Source organism: Bos mutus, chromosome X (assembly GCF_027580195.1).
Source record: "Bos mutus isolate GX-2022 chromosome X, NWIPB_WYAK_1.1, whole genome shotgun sequence".
In the NCBI taxonomy this organism is placed as follows: Eukaryota; Metazoa; Chordata; class Mammalia; order Artiodactyla; family Bovidae; genus Bos; species Bos mutus.
Window position 1 is genome coordinate 47,203,149 of NC_091646.1, and position 19,983 is coordinate 47,223,131.

The window sequence follows — 19,983 nt, forward strand, 5'->3', positions numbered from 1 at the left end:
AGTTTCAGCAGAGCTAGTTTGAGATGGTGTGCTGTCTTGTATTGTATCATTCTTCACAGTGCCTCATGATGTGCCTTGTATCACAAGTACTATACAAAATAAAGCTGTATTGCAAGATGAAAATACCTGACTTAAAGTCACTGACCAAAATGGATTGGCATTTAAGACTCCATCAGGTTTTCATAGCAATTAGGTAAATTGACAGGTTAATCTGCCTTCCAAGTAGGACCAGAAAGATTGTCAAAAGGAAAAATAGAAACTCTCCAAATCTTTTCAGGGTAAGGAAAGATCTTTTCAATCTTGATACAATCTCCTATCTATGGCATTTAAAACAAAGTATGCAAAGAGAAAAAAGGAGATTGTTAGAACAATGGCATGAGAAAACAAAACCAAGCAGGAGGGTCATGCAGGTGGATAGAATCAGTAAAAAACAACAATGGATAATATGCTCTGACTGAATGTATTATAGCCACCTACAATCTTGAGAGAGATGGTGGGAAGGATTACTTCTTTAATCATGGAAACCTGGAGTTTCTTACTACTCCTTGGAGAAAGGGGAAGTATTTATTGCCACACCAGGCAAATTTAAGCAAAAAGGGAAGATGAAAAGAAAGACTCAGGAAACTAAAATTATGTACCACTTCTCCCTATGGGTGGCAGAAAAATCCCAGAGATATTAATAAGGAAAGAATTACAGAAGTTTCAGGAAGCTAGGAACTCACCAAAGTAGCAAATGAATATTCAAAAAGGCCACTCAGTCAGATAGAAGTTTTTAGATTCATGCTGGAAGCAAAGGTATTTTAGGATGAAGCAGGCCAAGCTGAAACCAACTCTCTAGATATATAAAAAAAGAATCACATATTTCCCAAAGTTCCAGGCAGAATGAATTATTTGAAAAAAAAAAAAAAAAAGGATAGAGAGGATTGTCAGTACAGAGAGTGAGTAGAAGCGCTCAACACTTTTTATAGTTTTATTCTGATCCAGGGAAATCTGTTAAATAGCAGCTGATGGTCTCAAGAAAGTAGCAAGTAGGAACAAACCTAAATGTTAACACACAACTCTTTTATTTGGCAGGTTATGTTAAAATGTTGCAAATGCCAAGACCGCAAAGCAAATTACAGTAGTGTGTCTAAGGTTCAAGTTCATATGCCTTCCTATGTAGCCATTTGTTTAACATTCTTGTTGCTTATACTTTTCCCTTAATTCTGTCTTGTTCCCTAATATATAATATTAATCACTCTTTCATTTTAAATTGATATTCTAAAAATAGAGATAGATGAATGGTTCAATGAACTAACTGGAGAGAAGCCAATAATACATAATGAATTGAAAATAAAGCCAAGTATGCCTGCTAGATTCTAGACCAGTCCATGATTAAAATGAAATGTGACAGTTAACTTATAGGATGATATCATAAATGATTCCAAACCTAAATGCATGACAAAATATTAAAATAAAGAACTGTATTCATTTCACTCCTGCAAAATCAGGGTGTCAAAATCATGAATAATTATGAGGAAATAGTAAATTAACAGGAACATTAATTTTACATTTGAAGAGCTAAGAAAACCTTTCTTTTGCAGCTGGATTTCTGTCAACAGCAAGGTGAAGAAACCTATGTCTCTATCATGTGTGTTATAAGGAAAAATAAAAAGTGCAAAATTTATATAAAAAGCTAAGCAGTATTCACAAAAATATTACTGATAAAATCAATTAATGATATTAATAAGTTACTTATACTACAGATTGCTTTTAACAAATAGAACTAGAGAGAGGAGGGAAAATGTCATTTATGTGCCTTATAAATTTTCTCATTTTTAATAATTTGTTTTATTTTTAAACATTTTATTTTATATTGAGTACAGATGATTAACAATTTGTTAGTTTCAGGTAAGAGTGAATTGATTCAGTTTTTATATATATATATATATATATATATATATATTCACACATGTATTTATTCTTTTTCAACATGTATTTATTATTTTCCTGATTAAGTTGTTACAAATAACATTGAGCTGTATTCCCTGTGCTATATAGTAAATCTTGTGCTATACAGTAGGTTCTTATCCATTTGTAAATATAGCAGTGTGCACATGTCAATCATAAACTCCCTAACTATCCCTCTCCCTTACCCTTGCCCCCAGTAACCATAAGGTGCTCTTTAGGTCTGTGAATCTTTTTCTGTTTTGTAAATAAGTTCATTTGTATCATATTTTTAAGGTTCCGTGTACAAGAGCTATCATATGATATCTGTATATTTATTTTAAAATATAAAACAGTTCTTTATTGAGGGAGCTACAATTTAGGGTTAGTTAGGTCTCTCCCATGTGCAAAGTTTGTTTTAGCTTTAATGAGATATAATTGATATATAACTTTGTATAAGTTTAAGGTGCACAACCTGTTGATTTAATACACATATATTGCAAATAATTACCACCACAGTATCAGGGAATACTTCCATCATGTTGCATAATTACAATTTCATTTTTTGTATGTGTGGTGAGAACATTTATGATCTACTCTCTTATAAACTTTTTTAAAAAATTTAAATAATCAAATTACCCAAAAAAAGTATCAAGGATAGTACAGAGAACTATATTTTCCAAATTAAATTTTTTTGCTTCATGTGTACCCTGTCTTCCTCCTCCCATTATCTATCTGTCTATCGAACACCTATCAATCATCCATCTTCTACATTCACAGCCAGTTCAGTTCAGTTCAGTTGCTCAGTCGTGTCTGACTCTTTGTGACCCCATGGACTGCAGCATGCCAAGCCTCCCTGTCCTTCACCAACTCCCAGAGTTTACTCAAACACATGTCCATTGAGTCAGTGATGCCATCCAACCATCTCATCCTCTGTCATCCCCTTCTCCTGCCTTCAATGTTTCCCAGCATCAGGGTCTTTTCCAGTAAGTCAGTTCTTCACATCAGGTGACCAATGTATTGGAGCTTCAGCTTCAGCATCAGTCCTTCCAATGAATATTCAGGATTGATTTCCTTTAGGATCAACTGGTTTGACATCCTTGCAGTCCAAGGGACTCTCAAATGTCTTCTCCAACACCACAGTTCAAAAGCATGAATTCTTCAGCACTCAGCTTTATTCATGGTGCAACTCTCACATCCATACATGACTACTGGAAAAACCATAGCTTTGACTAGACAGACCTTTGTCAGCAAAGTAATGTCTCTGCCTTTTAATATGCTGTCTAGGTTTGTAATGGCTTTTCTTCCAAGGACCAAGTGTCTTAATTTCATGGCTGCAGTCACCATCTGCAGTGATTTTGGAGCCCAAGAAAATAAAATCTGTCACTGTTTCCATTGTTTCCCCATTTACCATGAAGTGATGGGACCAGATGCTATGACCTTAGTTTTTTGAATGTTGACAGAATAATACATAATTCTCAGTCTTTATCATCTCAGTTTGTCACAGTTTGAGGCATGCAGTGACAATCTGTGATTTATTGATGATACTAATTTTGGTCACCAGGTCAAGGTGTTGTCAGGTTTCTCCATTTTATGGTTACTACTAGCTTTTCCCTTATAACTAATAATGTATCTTTGTAATGATGCTTTGAAGTCATGCCATTACACTGTTCCTCATCAATCTCTCCCCTCCCCTCCACAGATTTCAAAACCACTGATAATTCTTGCCTGAATCAATATTTATAATGGTAATTATGTGATGATGATCCATGCCTTCAAGCACTACAACTTCCTTCACATTTATTAGTAAGCATTCTTTTCTAAGAAAGTACTTAATCACACTTCATAATATGTATTTATTGATCACCTACCTCTTTATGATCACCATGAACTCATGGATTACTGTTTTTAAAAAAGTCAATAGGTTACATTACATCACCCTTCTTATTTATTTTGATGCACCAATTGTCCTAAACTTCACCACTGTGAACCCCTTCAAGCTATATTTTGTATATGCCAAAATTATTATTTGAATATTTTCTTTACTTTCTAGCATAAGATATTCCAGTCTCATCTTGTGCTTTACCTACCTTATCCAAGCATCAGACACTTCAAAGAGCTGCATTTCTATTAATGAGGACTTATGTTTGGAAAACAAGATCTGTGTGCTATATGGCATATCATTACTTTTAGGTCCTTTCAGGTGACAGAGCAACCTCAGTCTACCCACACATAGTTATTGCCTTTCTCTATTTTATAATTATATATCCTTTCTTCCATAGTAAAGACTTAAGCTCCCACTCCACAATAAAATACACATTTACATATTTGCTTAACCCTATAATATACTTAAAAAAAAAAACTTTCAGAATGTCAGTCTAAGATTTATCTATCTAATCTATCATCTATCCACCTATCAGAAGATTTTCAAGAGTTGTCTACATTCCATTTTTATCCTCTTCAATTGAAAGTATACAATCAAAATACTATTGCAAGTGTTAGTTTTTTCCCCTTGTTTGAAATACAACTGTGTATATTTGTTCTTACTTGCATTAGTTTTAGGGAATTTTTTCCCCCATTCTAGCTTATTTAATTTAATTCTTTGTACAAATAGATCATCACAATTATTACTTCTTCCCCGTTCTTTCCATACTGTCTAACCTCCACATATATTACTTGTAGGTAACTGATTTAACATATTCTGACTTATCCATCTGTTACCTTTTGAAGATATATGCATGCTTTCAGTTTCACCTTTTTTCCTATAAAAGTAGCATATTATACACAAAGAAACTTTTAGCCTACTCTTTTATAAGATTTCTGTAAGCTATGTTAGTGATGATAAACAGCATGACATAATTTTTATATTTATCTGTAGTATTCATTATAAGATGAGGTTAAGCACATTGTTTTAACTGTTTATATTGGTACCTTTGATAATGTCAAAGGGAAGAGTGGAAAAGTTAGATCTAGGCAACATTTGTCCTTTGTTATTTAGAGAGAAGCAACCCCAAGTCCAAGGAGCAGCGGCTGCACAGGCGCAGGAGGCTCGAGAGGAGCTACTCCACGTTCAAGGTCAGGAGGGGCAGCCGTGAGAAGATACCCCTCATCCAAGGTAAGGAGCAGCAGCTGTGTTTTGCTGGAGCAGCCATGAAGAGATACCCAATGTACAAGGTCAGAGAAAACCAAGTAAGACAGTAGGTGTGGCAAGAGGGCATCAGAGGGCAGACACATTGAAACCATAATCACAGAAAACTAGCCAATGTGATCACATGGACCACAGCCTTGTCTAACTCAATGAAACTAAGCCATGCCGTGTGGTGCCACCCAATACAGACGGGTCATGGTGGAGAGGTCTGACAGAATGTGGTACACTGAAGAAGGGAATGGCAAACCACTTCAGTATTTTTGCCTTGAGAAACCCATGAACAGTATGAAAAGGCAAAATGATAGGATACTGAAAGAGGAACTCCCCAGGTTGGTAGGTGCCCAATATGCTACTGGAGATCAGTGGAAAAATAACTCCAGGAAGAATGAAGGGATGGGGCCAAAGCAAAAATAATACCCAGTTGTGGATGTGACTGGTGATAGAAGCAAGGTCCGATGCTGTAAAGAGCAATATTGCATAGGAACCTGGAATGTCAGGTCCATGAATCAAGGCAAATTGGAAGTGGTCAAACAGGAGATGGCAAGAGTGAACATCAACATTCTAGGAATCAGAGAACTAAAATGGACAGGAATGGGTGAATTTAATTCAGATGACCATTATATTTACTACTGTGGGGAAGAATCCCTTAGAAGAAATGGAGTAGCCATCATGGTCAACAAAAGAGTTTGAAATGCAGTACTTGGATGCAATCTCAAAAATGACAGAATGATCTCTGTTCATTTCCAAGGCAAACCATTCAATATCACTGGAACCCAAGCCTATGCCCCAACCAGTAATGCTGAAGAAGCTGAAGTTGAACAGTTCTATGAAGACTGACAAGACCTATTAGAACTAATACCCAATAAAGACCCCATGGAAAAGAAATGCAAAAAAGCAAAATAGCTGTCTGAGGAGGTCTTACAAATAGTTGTGAAAGGAAGAGAAACGAAAAGTAAAGGAGAAAAGGAAAGATATAAGCATCTGAATGCAGAGTTCCAAAGAATAGCAAGGAGAGATAAGAAGGTCTTCCTCAGCAATCAGTGCAAAGAAATAGAGGAAAACAACAGAATGGGAAAGACTAGAGATCTCTTCAAGAAAATTAGAGATACCAAGGGAACATTTCATGCAAAGATGGGCTCGATAAAGGACAGATATGTTATAGACCTAATAGAAGCAGAAGATATTCAGAAGAGGTGGCAAGAATACACAGAAGAACTGTACAAAAAATATCTTCACGACCCAGATAATCACTACGCTGTGATCACTCACTTAGAACCAGACATCCTGGAATGTGAAGTCAAGTGAGCCTTAGGAAGCATCACTACGAACAAAGCTAGTGGAGGTGATGGAATTCCTGTTGAGCTATTTCAAATCCTGGAAGATGACCCTGTAAAAGTGCTGCACTCAATATGCCAGCAAATTTGGAAAACTCAGCAGTGGCCACAGGACTGGAAAAGGTCAGTTTTCATTCCAATCCCAAAGAAAAGCAATGCCAAAGAATGCTCAAACTACCGCACAATTGCACTCATCTCACACGCTAGTAAAGTAATGCTCAAAATTCTCCAAGCCAGGCTTCAACAATACATGAACTGTGAAATTCCAAATGTTCAAGTTGGTTTTAGAAAAGGCAGAGGAACCAGAGATCAAATTGCCAACATCCGCTGGATCATGGAAAAAGCAAGAGAGTCCCAGAAAAACATCTATTTCTGCTTTATTGACAATGCCAAAACTTTGTGTGGATCACAATAAACTGTGGAAAATTCTGGAAGAGATGGGAATACCAGACCACCTGACCTGCCTTTTGAGAAATTTGTATGCAGTTCAGGAAGCAACAGTTAGAACTGGACATGGAACAACAGACTGTTTCCAAATAGCAAAAGGAGTACGTCAAGGCTCTACATCATCACAGTGCTTATTTAATTTATATGCAGAGTACATCATGAGAAACGCTGGACTGGAAGAAGCACAAGCTGGAATCGAGATTTCTGGGAGAAATATCAATAACCTGAGATATGCAGATGACACCACCCTTATGGCAGAAAGTGAAGAGGAACTAAAAAGCCTCTTGATGAAGGTGAAAGAGGAGAGTGAAAAACTTGGCTTAAAACTCAACATTCAGAAAACAAAGATCATGGCATCTGGTCCCATCACTTCATGGAAAGTAGATAGGGAAACAATGGAAACAGTGTCAGAGTTTATTTTTTTGGGCTCCAAAATCACTGCAGGTGGTGACTGCAACCCTGAAATTAAAGACGCTTACTCCTTGGAAGAAAAGTTATGACCAACCTAGACTGCATATTGAAAAGCAGAGACATTACTTTGCCAACAAAGGTCCGTCTAGTCAAGGCTATGGTTTTTTCCAGTAGTCATGTATGGATGTGAGAGTTGGACCATAAAGAAAGCTGAGTGCCAAAGGATTGATGCTTTTGAACTGTGGTGTTGGAGAAGACTCTTGAGATTCCCTTGGCCTACAAGGAGATCCAACCAGTTCATTCCGAAGGAGATCAACCTTGGGATTTCTTTGGAAGGAATAATGCTAAAGCTGAAACTCCATTACTTTGGCCGCCTCATGCAAAGAGTTGACTCATTGGAAAAGACTCTGATGCTTGGAGGGATTGGGGGCAGGAGGAGTAGGGGACAACAGAGAATGAGATCGCTGGATGGCATCACTGACTCGATGGACATGAGTCTGAGTGAACTCCAGGAGTTGGTGATGGACAGGGAGGCCTGGCGTGCTGCGATTCATGTGGTTCGCAAAGAGTCAGACACGACTGAGCGACTGAAATGAACTAAACTGACCTGAATATTCCATTATGTATGTATATTTTTAGGCACTTTGGTTGCTTCCATATTTTGGCTATTGTAAATAATGTTGAAATGGGCATAATAGTGCATATAACACTTTGACTTAGTGTTTTGTTTTCATTGACTAAATGCCCAGGAATTAAATTCTGAATCATATGGTAGTTCTGTTTTCAACTTTTTAAGAAACCATCATAGTCTTTTCTATACTGTCTACACCTATATACATTGTACATATGCATATACATCATGTGTATATATATATACATGATATATATACATATATCACCAACAATGCATAAAAGTTCCCTTTTCTCCACATCCTCTCCAACACGTTTTATTTGTTGTCTTTTTGGCAATAGCCATTTCTGATAGGCTGAGGTGCTATCTTATTGTGGTTTTGATATGAATTTCCATAATGATTAGTATGTTGGACTTTAGTTATATTTTTGAAGACTCCCTAAGTACTTTTATTTTGCCTTACTTTATGTCTCTATAGCTTTCACCGATGTACTGGAAATACTGTGTCCTGATTTGTTATGCTTACTATTAGTAGCAATTCTGCAAAAATGCTATTAACAGAGGTAAAATGCCCAGGCTCCAGAATCAGACTACCTTGGTTTGAGTTCTCACTCTGCCACTCACATCTCTATGTCTCAATTTTCTCATCTGTAAAATGAAGATGATCATAGCACATACTGTAAAATCTTTAGAAGTGGACTTACCACAGGTATGGCCATTTGTCAATTAACTTTTTATTATCTCCACAGTGCAATGAAGATCATAGTGCTTTGCTTTGCAAAGGAAATAAGTTATTATATATATACAATAGGATTTTTATTTTTAAAATAAAATTTAAATTTTTTATTCAAAAAACTTGCACTCTAATTCTAGCTTTAATGTTTACTTGCTGTGTAACTATATGCTAATTTCTTCATTTCTCAAGCATCACTCTCTTCATTTGTAAAATAAGGATAATAAGAGTATTGACCTCATGAGAGTGTTGTGAGGCTTAAATAGCACATTAGAAATAATTATAGACATTTACATGTTAAAAGCTCAAAATTATAAAAATCTCTGTAATCAGACTTCCTAGGTTTATATCTGTGATGGTTAATTTTATATGTGAGTTTGGAGGGTGTTTTTGAATGACAATAACATTTAAATCAGTGGATTTTGAATAAGTACATCACCCTTCATAATGTGGATGGGCCTCGTTTAATCAGTTGAAGGCTTGAATAGAGCAAATAAAAAGAAACCCTCCTTGAGCAAGAGAGAAACCTCCAGCAGTATGTCATTGGACTTCTTCTTCACCATTGACTCTCCTTACTCTCAAGCCTGCTGACCCACAATGCAGATTTGGCCTACCAGATATAATAATTATTATTTACCAATTCTTTATTATAAATCTTTATTAATAAGCACATCCTGTTGGATCTATTTCTCTAGATAACCTTTATGAACACAGTTACTCAGCTTTGCAACTCACTACCTCTGTGGTCTTATACAAATTTATTTGAGCCTCTTTTCTTCATATAGAAAATGGAAATAACAATGCCTACCTCATTTGATTGTTGCAAAAATAAACTGAGTTAAAGTCTAAAAAGTGCCTTGTAGATAACTTGAGAACTACGATATGAATTTCATGGAGTACCTGAAAACAGGAGTTACTTTTTCTCTAAATGAGAATGTAGATATTTTTAGTTCCTTATTTTAAGAATTAAAAAGACAAAATGCATTGATTGTCAGTATAAATTCTTCTGGAAAATTAAGATAGGTCCCAAAGATAAAAATTTGTTTTATGGGAAATTTTTCATTTTTTTCAGATCTTGCAAGGACCCATCATGTGTGAACAATACAATCTTAATGAACAATATTGCCTTAGGGAATTGAAGACACGAGAAAGCTATACCAAGATATACTACTTTTTGTTCTGACTTGTCTGGTGCCCTGATTCTGAGAAGTTTCTGTATCTTAATTTTGTGTGTCATTGTTTTCTGAGTTGGCATTCTTTTAAAACTATGAAAATATCCTCAAGATACTTGTGTGGTTCATTTTTTAAAATTAATTTAGTTTGAGGCTAATTACATTATTGCAGTGGTTTTTGCCATACATTGATATGAATCAGCCATGGGTTTATATGTGTTCCCCATCCTGAAACTCCCTCCCACCTCCCTCCCCATCCTATCCCTCTGGGTCATCCCAGTTCATCAGCCCTGAGCACCCTGTCTCATGCATCAAACCTGGACTGGCAATATGTTTCATATATGATAATATACATGTTTCAATGCTATTCTCTCAGATCATCTCACCCTTGCCTTCTCCCACAGAGTCCAAAAGACTGTTTTATACATTTGTATCTCTTTTGTTGTCTCGCATATAGGGTTATCGTTACCATCTTTCTAAATTCCATATATATGTGTTAGTATACTTGATTGGTGTTTTATTTTCTGGGTTACTTCACTCTGTATAATAGACTCCAGTTTTATCCACCTCATTAGAACTGATTCAAATGTATTCTTTATTAATGGCTGAGTAATATTCCACTGAGTATACGTACCACAGCTTTCTTATCCATTAGTGTGCTGATGGACATCTAAGTTGCTTCCTTGTCCTGGCTATTATAAACAGTGCTGCAATGAACATTGGGGTACACGTGTCTCTTTCAATTCTGGTTTCCTCGGTGTATATGCCCAGCAATGGGATCACTGGGTCATATGGCAGTTCTATTTCCAGTTTTTTTAAGGAATCTCCACACTGTTCTCCATAGTGGTTGTACTATTTTGCATTCCCACCAACAGTGTAAGAGGGTTGCCTTTTCTCCCCACCCTCTCCAGCATTTATTCTTTGCAGATTTTTGGATAGCAACCCTTCTGACTGGTGTGAGATAGTACCTCATTGTGGTTTTGATTTGCATTTCTATGATAATGAGTGATATTGAGCATCTTTTCATGTGTTTGTTAGCCATCTGCATGTCTTCTTTGGAGAACTGTCTGTTTAGTTATTTGGACCATTTTTTCATTGGGTCTTTTATTTTTCTGGAATTGAGGTTCAGGAGTTGCTTATATATTTTTGAGATTAATTCTTTGTCAGTTGCTTCGTTTGCTATTATTTTCTCCCATTCTGAAGGCTGTCTTTTCACTTTGCTTATAGTTCCCTTCCTTGTGCAATAGCTTTTAAGTTTAATTAGGTCCCATTTGTTTATTTTTGCTTTTATTTCCATGACTCTGGGAGTTGGGTCATAGAGGATCCTGCTGTGATTTATGTCGGGAAGTGCTTTGCCTATGTTTTCCTCTAGGAGTTTTATAGTTTCTCATGTTACATTTACATCTTTAATCCATTTTGACTTTATTTTTGTGTATGGTGTTAGAAAGTTTCCTAGTTTCATTTTGTTGACAAGTGATTGACCAGTTTTCCCAGCACCACTTGTTTAAGAGATTGTCTTTTCTCCATTGTGTATTCTTGCCTCCTTTGTTAAAGATAAGGTGTCCATAGGTGCGTGGATTTTTCTCTGGGCTTTCTATTTTGTTTCATTGATCTATATTTCTGTCTTTGTGCCAGTACCATACTGTTTTGATGACTGTAGCTTTGTAGTAGAGCCTGAAGTTGGGAAGGTTGATTCCTCCTGTTCCATTCTTCTTTCTCAAGATTGCTTTGGCTACTCGAGGTTTTTTGTGTTTCCATACAAATTGTTAAATTATCTGTTCTAATTCTGTGAAAAATACCATTGGTAGTTTGATAGGGATTGCATTGAATCTATAGATTACTTTGGGTAGCATACTCATTTTCACTATATTGATTCTTACAATCCATGAACATGGTATATTTCTCCACCTATTTGTGCCCTTTTTGATTTCTTTCATCAGTGTTTTATAGTTTTCTATATATAGGTCTTTTGTTTCTTTAGGTAGATATATTCCTAAGTATTTTATTCTTTTCATTGCAATGGTGAATGGAATTGTTTCCTTAATTTCTCTTTCCGTTTTCTCATTGTTAGTGTATAGGAATGTAAGGGATTTCTGTGTGTTACTTTTATATCCTACAACTTCACTATATTTATTGATTAGCTCTAGTAATTTTCTGGTAGAGTCTTTAGGGTTTTCTATGTAGAGGATCATGTCATATGCAAACAGTGAGAGTTTAACTTCTTTTCCCATCTGTATTCCTTTTCTTTTTCTTGTCTGATTGCTGTGGCCAAAACTTCCAAAACTATGTTGAATCATAGTGGTGAGAGTGGGCACCCTTGCCTTGTTCCTGACTTTAGGGGTACTGCTTTTAATTTTCCACCATTGAGGATAATGTTTGCTCTGGGTTATCACTGATGAACATAGATGCAAAAATCCTTATCAAAATTCTAGCAAACAGAATCCAACAACATACTAAAATGATCATACATCATGACCAAGTGGGCTTTATCCTAAGAATGCAAGGATTCTTTAATATCTGCAAATAAATCAGTGTAATACACCACATTAACAAATTGAAAGGTAAAAACCATATGGTTATCTCAATAGATGCAGAAAAAACTTTGACAAAATTCAAGACCCATTTATGATAAAAAAAAAAAAAACTCTCCAGAAAGTAGGAATAGAAGGAACATACCTCAACATAATAACAGCTATATATGGTGCTTGTTTATAACTTGCACTATTAGCATGAGTGAATTCTGGTTGCATTTCAACTGCTGTATTGCAGAACAGCCTCAGCCAAAAAGGCACCAGCGGATTGACTACAGTATTATTGGAGAGCCCACAAACTTCTTGCACATATGGCTCACGTGGCAACTTGTTTAGTGGGATGAATTCTGTCAGTTCCATGCAGAACTACATATAGTCCAAGGGAGGCTATGGGGGGTGGCATGACCACCAACGTGCAGATGCACCTGGTGGACATGAAAGCAGGATAGTCCCGGACTTTTCCTCAAAGTGTGATGGCGTCTTGTTCATCCTACTGTGATTGCTCCAGTGACATCTTGCTGTTCTGCTCTGAAGAAACTTGTCAGAAGAATCCTGTATTTCCTTCAGCTGGCATGCATGCTTTTGGACTCCTGGACAGAGTTCTTTGGATTGTAGCTTAATTCTTGATTTTTATGAATATGGATCTGATTTTAGCATGATCATTTTTGTGAATGCTAGCACTGTTTTGCATTCTTCCCTCACATTTTTCTCTTTCCACCTTCAATCCCTCTGCCTTATTGATTTTACTGGTAAGCAAAGACCTGCTATTATTTATTAATTTGTCACCACTGATGTATATTTTAGAAGGTATGCAACCCGTAAACACAATGATAATTTCTATTCATATGAAACTGCAGCAGAGTAGTGTCTGCATGTTTTATGAAATTGCTTGTGTGGGAGCCCAAGGGATGCCAGAAATGGACCACTCCTGGCTGCCATGGGTGGATGATACTGCTGATATTAGAGATAGGTGAGTTGTGGCACCAAGTCACATCAATTTCACTGAAAAAGGCAACTTGTAACTTATTTTAGAAGTATGACTTTTATTTAGTTAGAATCGTAATAAACAAAAAGCTTGCATCCATAAGGCATTCATTTTGCTGTAAATTTTTGATCTATTTATTTGAGAGCAAGAACCTGGGATTGTAAACAAGTGTGGTTATATATCAAGTGTGTGGTAATATCCTCACCCTGTCTGACTCTGAGCATCCTGTTCTTAGTAGCTGTTCATTTCTTCATTTGCTTGGTCTTGATTTTCACTTGTTTAATACTGTGGTATCCAGTTGGCTTCCAGCAGTAGTTTGTTGAGCTTCTAGCCTCTACTTCTAAGTGCAGGCTCTGGAGTCATTGGTCTCTCCATGTCCACATTTTGGGACAGTGGGAGTTTCCAGGATCAGTGGCTGACCTTGCTGTGTTGTTGCCTTTGAGAACAACCTGGATGGTGACTTAAGGTATTGCCAAGAATTCTTGGGCTTGGGATCCAAAATGTTTGTTTTCCACAAATTGTATTTCTATAAATGCTCCTCCTTCCACATAAGGATGTAGTGCTAAGCCCAGTAGTGGTTTGGTTTCCATTAGAAATTTTAAATCCTATTTCCGGTTTAGCCCTATCTAACAGTTATATTTGATAGGAGTACCATTTCCTACAGGAAATGGGCTTAACTGGAGGAAAACAGTAAGGAATTAAGTAACTGCATAAAGAGAGAGAGAGAGATAATGTTACCTTCACCTTAGTCACAAGTTCTTGTGAAATAGGTAAGTGAATAAATATTTGGTTTATATAGGCAAAACATGGAAGGATTTCTTCCCCCAGTTCTTTTAAGTTACCCTATACAGCAGGCACTAGATTATTCAGTCCTTGTATTTCTGTAGTTTTGAGTCTTCATAGTTGTCAATTGCAGATAATCTATCAAGAAATAACATTTATGCTTAGCAATCAGAATAAGCATTTTGCAGTTTAATAGCTTCTAAACTTGAATTGATCTGATGTCACTGTGTTGATACTGCATTCTAGATTTTGCTTGAGTACCAGTGCCATTCTGCTCAGCAGACAGGGTCCTGCCAGGGACACTGCAGTGTGCATGCTCTTTAAAGATGGATTGTTTTGGTAAAGTCAGTGATAATGCTAGTTAGTCTACTTCTATTTTGACTTTAACAATTACAGAGTTTATAATTGTATAACTCTTAGAACAGTACAGGGGGCCATGGTCCTTTTTCCCTACCTCATGATTTAACTTTATTATTTTTGTCAATTTCTTGCTTTCCTGATTCCTCAAATACCAAATTCTCCAGTGAGCACTAGAGCATGTCTCCATGGTAAGCCAAAGGCTGCCCTCTTCAGCCTCTAATTGTTCTGCAGCTGCCTCTGAACTGACAGGCACAAGTAGCCACACTGTGTGCAGGAACACATGCCAAGGAAGGTGCCAATAATGACTCAAGAAATAAGAAAATTACCAACAATTTTAAGATATTAACCTTGGACACAGTTTTTTTAAGGAGTCCACTTTCCCCACTGATAAGTGGGCTTTTAAACCTTGTTATGTCATTTGTTCCCAATAACATTGTGTCTGACTTGAAAATTGAATCTAACTAAATAGAATTGACTGTTAATATTTTGCTGAAACATGTGCTAACAACTGTTAACTAATGACATGCGTTCTGTAAAAGAGGTGCTTTCCCATGATATAGGCGTGGAGTGGTGCCAATGAGCATAGAGCGGAAATGTGGACCATGGTGATTGGGTTCAGCATTTCTGATGCAGTATTATCAATGGGCCTTTACAGATACTTTGTGAGTATATATTAGCTTTCACTTTTGTTATTAAATTGTAGCAGTTCTATTATAGAGAGCAAATTTGCCTTGATTTTTTTAATGACTTCTGCTCAGCACCCAGGAAATAAAAGTGACATATTTTTATAATATAAGCATACTATTTTTGTACACTGTGTTCATTTTGAATAAATTAAGTTCAGTGTTGGCTGGTAGATAATAAAAAGAAAGCATTTGATTTTGATTCAATAAATGCTTTTCAATCCTGAAAAAAGGTCAAGGGATTAATCCAAGAAGATATAACAATTGTAAATATATAGGAATCAAACTTAGGAGAGCTTTAATATATAAGGCAAATACTAAGAGCCATAAAGTGAGAAAGAGACAGTAACAGAATAATAGTGGGGGACCTTGAACACACCACTTTCAATAATGGACAGATCATTCAGGCAGAAAATCAATAAGGAAACATAGATATTAAATGACACATTAATCCTGAATGGCATAAGTATTCCATCCTAAAGGAGCCTAATGCACATTTTCTCAAGTGCACAATGAACATTCTCCAGGATTGCCAACATGCTTGGCCACAAAAGCTAGCCTTAATAAACTTAAGAAAACTGATATCATATCAAGAATTTTTTTTTTTCAGATCAAAATGCTGTGAGTTAAAATTAGATAAAAATTACAAGAAAAAATACCTAAAAGACACAAAAAATTGGAGGCTAAACAATATACTACTAAACAACAAATGAATAACTGAAAAAAAAACAAAGAAGAAATAAAAAATATATAGAGACAAATGAAAATGAAAGCACAATGATCCAAAAGCTATGGGATGCAACAAAAGCAGTTATGAAAGGGGAGTTTATAGCAATACAGCCTTATTTAAAGAAATGAGGAAAATCTCAAATGAACAACCTAAACTTACACTTAAAGCTAACACAAAGAAAAATTAACAAAATCTAAAGTTAGGTATTTTTCTTAGAACTAGAACAAATAATTTTACAATTTGTATGGAAAAATGAAAGACATAAACAGCCAAAGCAATCTTGAGAAAGAAGAATGGAACTGGAGGAATCAAACTTCTTGACTTCAAACTATACTGCAAAACTACAGTCATCAAGACAGTATGGCACTAGCACAAAGACAAAAACATAGATCAATGGAACAAAATAGAAAGTCCAGGGATAAATCCATGCACCTGTGGGCACCTTATTTTGACAAGGGAGGCAAAAATATACAATGGAGAAAAGACTATCTCTTCAACAAGTAGTGCTAGGAAAACTGGCCAACTATGCATAAAGGATGAAACTAGAACACTTTCTAACACCATACACAAAAATAAACTCAAAACGAATTAAAGACCTAAATGTAAGACCAGAAACTATCAAACTCTTAGGGGGAAACATAGGCAGAACATTGTCTGACGTAAACCACAGCAAGATCCTCTATGACCCACCTCTCTGAGTAATGGAAATAAAAACAAAAACAAACAAATGGAACCTAATTAAACTTAAAAACTTTTGCATGACAAAGGAAACTGTAATCAAGATGAAAAGATAGCCCTCAGAAAGGGAGAAAATCATAGCAAATGAAACAACTGGCATTGAATTAATCTCCAATGTATACAAGCAGCACATGCAAATCAATACCAGAAAAACAAACAACCCAATCAAAAATTGGCAAAAATATAAACAGATATTTCTCCAAAGAAGACATAAAGATGGCTAATAGACACATGAAAAGATGCTCAACATCACTCATTATTAGAGAAATGCAAATCAAAACCACAAAGAGGTGTCATCTTACATTGGTCAGAATGGCCATCATCAAAATGTCTACAAACGATAAATGCTGGAGAGGGTGTGGAGAAATGGGAACCCTCTTAACACTGTTGGTGAGAATGCAAACTGGTACTATCACTATGGAGAACAATGTGGAGATGCTTAAAAAAACTGGGAATAGACAACCCATATGACCCAACAATCCCAATGCTGGGCGTACACCCTGAGGTAACCAGAATTGAAAGGCACTCATATACCCCAATGTTCACTGAAGCACTATTTACAATAGCTAGGACATGGAATCAACCTAGATGTCCATTGGCAGATGAATGTATAAGGAAGTTACGGTACATATACTTAACAGAATATTGCACAGGTATTAAAATGAATGCCTTTGAGTCAGTTCTAATGAGGTGGATGAATCTGGAGCCTCTTACACAGGGTGTAATACCTGTGCAATATTCTGTTGTGTATATGTACTGTAACTTCCATGTCCTAGCTATGAACATTTTTTTTTACTGTATGTTAACACATATATATGGGTCGTCTATTCCCAGGTTTTTTATATATGGAATTTAGATGGACTTCCCTGGTGGCTCAAATGGTAAAGCGTCTGTCTACAATGCAGGAGACCCAGGTTTGATCCCTGGGTTGGGAAGATCCCCTGGAGAAGGAAATGGCAATCCATCCCAGGACTATTGCCTGGAAAATCCCATGGACAGAGGAGCCTTGTAGGCTATAGTCCATGGGGTTACAAAGAGTCGGACACAACTGAGGGACTTCACTCACTCACTCACTCATGGAATTTAGAAAGATGGTACTAATGATCCTCTTTAAGAACTTTCCACATAGAGAGGATCATCAGTACCATCTTTCCAAATGGTACATTACCATATGCAAAATAGATGATCAGTGCAAATTCAATGCATGAAGCAGGGCACCCAAAGTCTGTGCTCTGGGTCATTCCAGAGGGATAGGGTGGGGAAAGAGGTGAGAGGAGTTTCAGGACGGGGGGGAAACTGTGGAAAATTCTGAAAGAGATGGGAGTACCAGACCACCTGACCTGCCTCCTGAGAAATCTGTATGCAAGTCAAGAAGCAACAGCTAGAACTGGACATGGGAAAATAGACTGGTTCCAAACAGGGAAAGGAATACATTAAGGCTGTATATTGCCACCCTGCTTATTTAACTTATATGCAGAGTACATCATACAAAATGCTGGGCTGGAGGAAGCACAAGCTTGAATCAAGATTTTGGGAGAAATATCAATAATCTCAGATATGCAGATGACACCAGCCTTATGGCAGAAAGTGAAGAGGAACTAAAGAGCCTCTTGATGAAAGTGAAAGAGGAGAGTGAAAAACTTGGCTTAAAGCTCAGCATTCAGAAAACTAAGATCATGGCATCCAGTCCTATTGCTTCATAGCAAATAGATGGTGAAACAGTGGAAACAATGACAGACTTTATTTTCTTGGATTTCAAAATCACTGCAGATGGTGACTGAAGCCATGAAATTAAAAGACACTTGGTCCTTTAGAGAAGTTATGACCAACCTAGACAACATATTAAAAAGTAGAGACATTATTTTGCCCACAAAGGTCCGTCTAGTCAAAGCCATGGTTTTTCCAGTAGTCATGTGTGGATGTGAGAGTTGGACCATAAAGAAAGCAGAACACTGAAGAATCGATGCTTTTGAACTGTGGTGTTGGAGAAGACTCTTGAGAGTCCCTTGGACTACAAGGAGATCTGAACAGTCCATCCTAAAATAAGTAAGTCCTGAATATTTATTGGAAGGATTGATGTTGAAGCTCAAACTCCAATACTTTGGCCACCTGATGTGAAGAACTGACTCACTGGAAAAGACCCTGATGCTGGGAAAGACTGAAGGTGGGAGGAGAAGGGAAGACAGAGGATGAGATCATTGGATGGCATCACTGACTTAATGGACATGGGTTTGAGCAAGCTCCGGGAGCTGGCAATGGACAGGGAAGCCTGGTCTCCATGGGGTCACAAAAAGCTGGACATGACCAAACGACTGAACTGCACTGAACTGACTGGTGACTCTACATGTAGGGAAGGGAAGAAGACACAGATGTAAAGAATAGACTTTTGGACTCTGTGGGAAAAGGCGAGAGTGGGAAGATTTGAGAGAATAGCCTTGAAACACGTACATTACCATTTGCAAAATAGATAACCAGTGCAAGTTCAATGCATGAAGCAGGGTACCCAAAGCCAGTCCTCTGGGTGGACCCATAGAGATAGGGTGGGGAGAGAGGTGGGAAGGGTTTCAGGATGCGGGGAGCACATGTATACCTGTGGCTGATTCATGTTTATGTATGGCAAAAACCATCACCATGTTGTAAAGTAGTTATCCTCCAATTAAAATAGATAATTAATTTAAAAATGGTAATGATGGCAGTTAATTATTACTGCCTTATAAGGTTTTCTATATTTGTTATCGGATATTGCTGCTGCTGCTGCTGCTAAGTCGCTTCAGTCGTGACCGGCTCTGTGCAACCCCATAGACACCCCACCAGGCTCCACCGTCTCTGGGATTCTCCAGGCAAGAACACTGGAGTGGGTTGCCATTTACTTCTCCAATGCATGAAAGTGAAAAGTGAAAGGAAAGTCGCTCAGTCGTGTCTGACTCTTTGCGACCCCATGGACTGCAGCCCACCAGACTCCTCGGTCCATGGGACTTTCCAGGCAAGAGTACTGGAGTGGGTTGCCATTGCCTTCTCCATATCAAATATTAGGTATGAGTTGATATTTTAAAACAATAGTTCATAATGGTGATGACCTTTGACAATTGTTTAATAAATGTTATATTTTACTATAAAAATTAAAACTAGAATGAAAGAAATTATAAAAATCAGAGCAGAAGTAAATGAAAAAATAGAAAAGAATAATAATGGTTAATGAAAATAAAAATTTTTGAAGAAGATAAAACTGATAAATCTTCAGCCCGATTCATCAAGAAAAAAGGGAAAAGATTCAAATCAATAAAATTGGAAATGAAAAAAGGATAAATTGCAGCTGACACCACAGAAATACAAAAGATCATAAGAGACTACAATTAACTGTATGACAATAA

The 19,983-nt window shown here is 36.8% G+C and overlaps 1 pseudogene; it reads left to right on the forward strand.

Moving 5' to 3' along the window:
• The first annotated feature begins 12,531 nt into the window (after window positions 1–12,531).
• LOC102286529 (CDC42 small effector protein 2-like) lies at window positions 12,532–12,782 on the forward strand (annotated as a pseudogene).
• The last annotated feature ends 7,201 nt before the right edge of the window (window positions 12,783–19,983 follow it).